Source organism: Pavona decussata, unplaced genomic scaffold, assembly GCF_977016875.1.
Source record: "Pavona decussata unplaced genomic scaffold, jaPavDecu1.1 SCAFFOLD_130, whole genome shotgun sequence".
In the NCBI taxonomy this organism is placed as follows: Eukaryota; Metazoa; Cnidaria; class Anthozoa; order Scleractinia; family Agariciidae; genus Pavona; species Pavona decussata.
In genome coordinates, this window is record NW_028145544.1 from 852,501 (window position 1) to 859,850 (window position 7,350).

General features: G+C 38.4%; 1 protein-coding gene and 1 long non-coding RNA gene across 3 annotated transcripts in view; both read right to left on the reverse strand.

Moving 5' to 3' along the window:
- The window catches only part of LOC146468508 (uncharacterized), a 10,261-nt gene extending 9,766 nt beyond the window's left edge, over nucleotides 1-495 (reverse strand). For both annotated transcript variants that reach the window (XM_085124342.1, XM_085124341.1), the window contains exon 1: nucleotides 158-495. The gene's annotated coding sequence lies outside the window, so the exon portion shown is untranslated. The remainder of the gene's footprint in view (nucleotides 1-157) is intronic.
- A 4,172-nt stretch (nucleotides 496-4,667) lies between these two features.
- Nucleotides 4,668-5,240, reverse strand: LOC146468509 (uncharacterized). The gene is made up of 2 exons (XR_014867454.1): nucleotides 5,056-5,240; nucleotides 4,668-5,013 (listed from the first exon to the last, which is right to left on the reverse strand). It is a non-coding gene; the product is annotated as an uncharacterized LOC146468509 (long non-coding RNA).
- Between the last annotated feature and the right edge of the window lie 2,110 nt (nucleotides 5,241-7,350).

The following is a 7,350-nucleotide window of genomic DNA, read 5'->3' on the forward strand; positions in this document are numbered from 1 at the left end:
GAAAAGTCAATTCAGTCTTTTTAAAACACTTATCTTACGTGCGCGCAGAGAATTCTTTCGAGATGCGTTTTTTTTCGAGCGAAAGACAATTTTAACTATCAGGATAGAAAACTGTGTGGTTGGCGGAAAAAACGACATATAATCCAAACCTACTAACCTCAAATTCCTGTAAAGAAGCGTTGACCAGCGTTGAACTTGCTTTCAATATACGACAAAATTTAAACGAAGTTTAAATGATTTTACCACCGGTTCGATCGGCTCTCGTTCGTGACTTCCCAGTGGTGACTGGTGACTTACTGAAGTATTCTTCAATTCAGACAGCGGAAAATTGATAGGCTCCTGCGCCAGCCAGTCACGAATGAATTGGAATAGTGTAGAGCTAGAGAAGATAGTTGAATAAAATTGGTAGGTTCAGGGTATTGAAAGCTATTTGGCGAAAATACAAGTTGAGTTGAAAATATAGTCAAGGCTGGACTAGCTAATAGCGTTGGAAATTTATTTCATAAACAGGCCAAAACAAACAAAAAAAATGTTGTCGTCTCGCTGGTAGTTTCCACGATTACGCCAGTGCAGGCATAAGAGTTCGTCCGAAGTCACGTACAGGTCACTCAAAGCGACCCCTCTCGCCGAACATTGATGTTAAAATAAAGCACAAGATGCAAGACAGTGACGCCTAGTCAGTAACTTTTTTCATATTCGGGTTGTCTTAGCCTGCGTGTACACGTATCCTTTGGTCCACAGTTGAAGGAGAGAGCATAGACGAATTTGATCTGCAGGCTCGCGAGGACATGTGTTTGTTTGCGTAAGGTTGCTTAGTTACCACGTTTCATAAATGAAAACACATAGAAAAACAGACAAAAAGCTTTTCTTAAATGAAAATCTATCCAGACAAACGTTTATTTATATCTGAAAAGCGGATGCGTGCAATTTTCGCCGCGAGACGAATACTGACACGCAAGTGATTTGAAAAAATTGAGGGTCAAATTTGAAGCAAAATCAGGAGCCATAATCTCTGATTATGGCTCCTGGCAAAATTTATTGACCCGTGCGGAGCACGTTTTTCAAAAAAGTCACCAAAACAGTTAGGAATACAAAGAATATAGCAATCAAAATAGTATTTAAACCGCTCAAACACTTTCGACAAAGTCCGTGGCGCCAGTGACTGATTTTTTGATCGATTTGCGATGGCAGATTATCTTCACTTTGAAAATGCCACAACCTGTCCTCGCGTCATTTCTTCGTCGTGAACTCTCGAATTTCCACTGTTCAAACTGTCAAATATTTCTAAGAAGTTGAACCGTTTCAAAAAAGTTTGTTTTCTTTCTAAAAACGGCATTTTTTATTGAAATTTGATCTTTTATGCGAAGGACAAAAGTCTTCCTTTCTAGGCCCCGCTAAGACCTGTAAATTTATAGATGCGCAGATAGTGGATTCTGATTGGTCAGTCTTTGCTGAAGGAGAAAGTAACGAACCCAAAAATGTACAAAATTAGGAGCGGCCGTGGAAGACAATTAAGAAGTGGCACAGTCAAAGTACAAACTCTGAATAGAAAAGTGTAAAACGAAACGGTCTCAGAACCAAAACACAGACAGACTTGCTACTCGATCATATCGAAGTGGAACATAAAATAGTTAAACAATCGAGTCAAAGTACGAATAGCTCACCCTTTATTTGCAAGGTATAGAACAGTCAAAACGAAAATGGACTAGTTCTCGAGTTTCAAACAACACATTGTAATCGCGTATGGTACAGCGTAACATGAAATGGGTTAGAGATGCGTGAAATATAGCCTGTGAACAGGCTCCCAAGCGGGGTATAGGGTGAAAAGCTCGCTCGGTAAGCAGAGCGAGCTTAGCGACCCCGATCGCGCCCCCGACCGCGCTCGGCTCACTCGGCTCGCCGATTTCTCTTTTTACTCTATACCCCACTTGGGATCCTGTTCACAGGCTACGTGAATTAGCTCAATACGATGTCGAATGACACAATATAACAACCGGTCCAGCAAAAACATCATATCATACAACACGTCAAGAAATTCATTCAGTGGCAATACATCAAACGTTTCAGACTAAAAGCATAATTTTTACCACTATTCGCCGCTCCTAATTTTGTATTTCCCGTTCCGGAGTTCAAATAAAGACTTGGACGAGTTTTTAAATTGGAGAAAGATCACATTAGAATTAGTCAGTTTACCAAGTTTGAGGCGCTGCTGCTTGCAACCTTGTAGAAGGCTTTTAAAAATGAGATTTTGGCGAGTCGTGTTGGTAGCGCAGTTGTAGCGGTTCCGGATAAAAAGACGGGGTGGGGGGGGGGGGGGGGTAACCCAGCAAAAAATCCTTCAAAAAACAGACGAGAAAAAAAATGCAAGCTGGAAAAATCCCAAACTACCAATGGCTGTTCTTATGCAGTACCTGCGTGTAGTTGTTACTGAATGTTATTGCTTCTTCTCGTGTTTGCCTTAAAGGGGAAGTATCACGAAAATTTGCTGTCATTTCAAAACCCAAAAATGTTTGACTGTCAGCAGAAACAACGAAATAATTGTCAAGTTTGTTATAAATTATCACCCCAGTGCAATAAAACTGTCGATTAGTGCCTCTGGCAAGAGACAGAGTAGGCCGGTTTGGATTGAAACTTGAAAAATATTAGGCTAATGTTTTTCAAGTTCTCGCATTTTTGTTTCCAAAATGCGCTAGAACAGATCACAAGTTGTTTCTTTCAAGAATTGAGTTGATTTCGTGCCTTTCGTCATTCTAGGTATCAAAAACCCCATGATACTTCCCCTTGAAAGGCCCTGAGATTGAAACATTTTTTCAATCTGACGAGACACCGTTGTTCCTTAATACTCGAAATTAAGATTATTCTCTTCATATTAATAAGGTTTGTTTGCATATTGTTTCTCTGTATTTTGTTCTATATTTCTGCTTGAGTTAAACTTGGCTTCGTTGTAGACTCCGACTCTGAAGGTTTTTTTCCCGGGAAGCGGCGGGCAGCTGCGTACAAGGGCAGGCTAGCTACAGCAGAATTGCAGTTGTAAATTTGGCGAAGAATCTTCAAATATTCCATAAAGATGACGTTTTTAGCATTATAATATTACATGACAGTAAGTTCAATTGAAGCGAATAGGAAGGAGCCCACCATAGTCGAATTTATAATTTGAGGTGTCGAATGCACTCCTATAATTTTTGATCGCTGCTTAAGTAATAAAACGAAATAATTCGGCCACTTAACTCCATCATACATTGACATTATAATTGATTACTGCTAATTGTAATTATTGTTATCAGTACTCTATATGCCTCTTTAGAGGATGTAATTGTGAGACAAGGCCGTACTATGCTGGTGTTTCCATCAATGCGCGTCATAAGCTCCTGACTCAGGCTCTGAACCTCGCTGGTTGTAAAATAAAACACAGTGATATAAACCTTATGGAATAGTACTGTATACGTTTATGACATAGTCAACATTAGTTTTCCCTTATACTGACCTGCAAAGACGAAGTTTCTTATCGTAACGTTACTGGATCGATGTCTTCAGCAAAATGTTATGTTCTGTGTTGGGCTCGGTTGTTCAAAAGCCGATTAACGCTAATCCCCGTTTAAAAGTTAACCGAGGTTTCCGTATCGCTCGTTGTAAATCTTTTTAAAGGCTAATTTTAAGCTAATGATGAAGAATAGTCTGAGCCAAACCTAAGAGGTAAAAATCATTTGGAAGAAACTTTATTGATTAGTAATTTAACTCGAATCAAAGTTCACGTTAACCCAAGGTTAGCTTAATCGGGCTTTGAACAACTCGGCCCAGACATCTATACAATTTTAATTATGTTTATTCAATATATCAAAATCAAAACAAAATAGGCAGATTTCTGAGGAGATGTCAAGTTACATAATTGAGTCATACTTTCCGCTACTGTCAGTCTCATAGAAATACTTCAGTAGTTCCATTTAATCTTATTCTGCCGGTTGTAAATACGTGTGGTCAACTGACAGAAATGTAGCATTTATCTCCTAATTTAATGATCGTTACTGCTCCAAGCCGATATGCCTCAGCTGCTGATTACACTTATATATTAATTTTTCTCAATCTTATTGCGAAAACGAATTGGTCGCTCTGATTAGCAGAAATGGACTGGGAAGGCATACGACGAAGTCAACCTTAATTGTTCCTTGGGACGAATTTTCTCAGTGGAAGTTTACTGGCTCAACCGATCCTCAGCGTAATGTTATATTCCAATGAGTGTACTCTGAGTACGAGTACGCTACATTTAAACACCAGGTATACAATTTTAATTTATTACACACATGAAAATGTAACTTATAGTACAACGGAGAAATAAATTTATAAGCAGACCACAAAGTTTTAATCAACCACTGTTGTGTAATTGAATCACTGATAATCATACCTTCCAGGCGCTTGTGTCGCTTGGAAGAAAGAACGACGCGGATGTGGCGTCTTCAACCGAATGTTCGATTGGATACGCCGGGTGTACTCGCCGCCATTGCACTTGCGGACAGGTTGAGATTGAAGACACAACGATAAGCTAGTTGTGGAAACATTGAGAACGCGGTTGGATTATTACTAACATGGTTCAAGTCATCTTTAGACCAGCTTCGAAGGGAACAAGTTGACGTATATCTCGGCTCACAGGAAGACCATTTGTACATTTGTACCTTGTACATGTAAATGGTTGTGATACCGTGTTTAAATAAAGATGATGATGATGATGATGATGACGACGATAATGTCATTTTCACTTTTTTCAGACTTTTCCCAGTTTTTGAGGAACCATGCCTCACTTTTTAACCGGCCATTAGGTAGTCCTCTTTGACGTCACATCTTATCTTTGAAATGGCGATTTTCCGCACACTGGACTCTGGATTTCATTGGTTGGATTCCTTATTCCAAAGCGCTGGATTCTGGATTCCAGAGACAAAAATTTCCTATATTCCGAAATCCGGATTACCTTACAATGGGCGAACTGAACCAGTTTTCGAGGGGTCTCTAGCTTTCGAGGGTCTTGGGTTCAGTAGGGGACTGAGTGGTCTTAGCTTTCGAGACACTCGAAACATTAAATTCACTGTAATTCTTGATGTCTAATCAAATAACTAATGTTCCCCCTCCCCTCCCTCTTACACCGTTACGCATCTGATTAACGAAACCTATATTATTATTTTCAGGGCAATTTTTAATAAAACAGATTGCAACTTGAGGGGAAATGCAATGTAAACAACCCAATAACACGGAGATATTAGAAAGGTGAGTTGAGTTTTAGAGTCAATTGCTTTAGCCTTTATCGGCGCCCTAACCACTATGCAACTATCAACTCTTAACTAATTCGGTATTATCTGAATCCTTTCCTTATTAACTACGATTAAAGAGTTAATTTTTTTGACAGCATTTACAGGTCACCGTAATAATTGTATATAAACAAGCTCAACAAGGGCCTTCTAGCCCTTAACCCATACTGTAAAAGCTAATTTAGGCCTGGGACACGCTAACCTCCTTGGTTATATACCACTGGTATAATATATTGTGACCTGTACTTGTGACCTGTGGAATGTGACCTGAAAAAGACCTGCCACCAATCTGGATATAAGTTGCTGAGTATGATAACATTTGATGGCATCAACGAATCTTAGAAATCGGAAACGGTTCAATTTCCGGTTCAAAATCTGAAAACCTTCTTTATCAGCCTTGATACTCGGCAAGATGCAAAGCAGTTATATCATCTTAAATAATCCGATGTATTTTCGTGTTATAGGATAAACACTTTTAAAATACGGTGGACAAAAACTTCAGTCTAATTACAATACCAAGAACAAGATTATTCAGCTATCACTATAGGTACGTTTTCTGTCCACTCCCTTATTTTGTATGGTAACAAAGTAAGTTGACTAAGCCTAAATTTTGGGAACCACAGTTCCTTGAGAATTCAGACAACGGTGATGATGATGATGATGATGATGATGATGATGATGATGATTATGAAAATGCAAGTGATGATGATGTCATGAGTGACGAAAATGCAACTTGAGACTGTCTCAGTGATTGAGCATAAGAACTTGACGTATTTTTTAATTTCAGGACAAGGAAAAGTGAAAACACTTTGGAGCTCCAGATGGGAAATGCAATGGAAACTGAATACTGACAAGAGTCATTGATAAACGTGAGTTCTGTTTTGATACCTACAATTTCCACCTTTTTATTCTCTCCTTGCGTTTAAGAAGAAACTCTTCTCTTTGCAATCTTGTTTACGATAATTTACTGAGTGAAGCCTCAAATTTGAAATTTCAACTGATCCTTTTAAGGATTTTGTTAGGAAATAGCTTTTCCTACGAGTAGTGTATCACCTGACCAGCTTTTATCCAGAGAAAACAAGTACAACTCCTGGTACAAACCTGTAGTGTACAATGTAATTGCAATGAATGTCGGTGAATGGGATAACGTTGTCACATGCACCTAGGCTCAGCTGAGTCTCTTGTAGCTCTGCAGTGGTAGAGCATTTGAGCATTTCAGTAAACACGTCCTCTTTTTCTGGAAATGAAGTGATATAATCCTTCCGGTATCTTCGGTTAACTTTGGAAATCTCGGTTATAATTTACGCTCGTGTTACAACTTTACATTTATGGTAAACTTTTTTATCCACGTTACACGTAACACTCCTTGTTTTAAAGAGTAGTCTGATAAGAACTAACACCTTTTTCATGTCGGTTAGTATTCGTCAAATGAATGATGAAAGAACAGAAAGAGTGGCCGAGTGTGGAAAGGAATTAATACTTACTTTGGTTTCGTTGTACTCATCTTTGTGAATTGCAATTGGTTCGAAAAACAAAAACAAAAACAAATAAAAGCTCGTTACACTATCTTGACCAATCACAACTGAGTGAAATTAAAACTAATAGCTCACCACTTCTGCGCACATTTTTTCCAGCTTTTCACGTCATTTACCGAGCACTTTTATTTGCTTTAGGGTCGAATTAGTTTCCGCGATATAATTGCTCATTGAGTTTTTTGCATCTGTTGGCTGGTAACTTTGACCTCGGCTTACAAGCGCTCCATTAAATGACCTAATCTTGAGAATGAAAATAGGAACCATTCTCTGAATAGAAAATTCTAACTAATACAAACAAGATATCCTAGAATTTGACGTTACTTACGCATTGTTAGTATGTTTGAAGTAGTATACTGACGTTTTAAATTTCGGGACATTAGAGTTTAAGCTTCAAGTAAACCACATAATGTCGAAATTTTGGGAATTACTGAACAGTTTTAAAGGTGAATGTCAGTTTAGAAATCATAGTTTTTGTTTAACCCACCAATAAAAAGTACACATTTAGATGAGTTACTAATCGT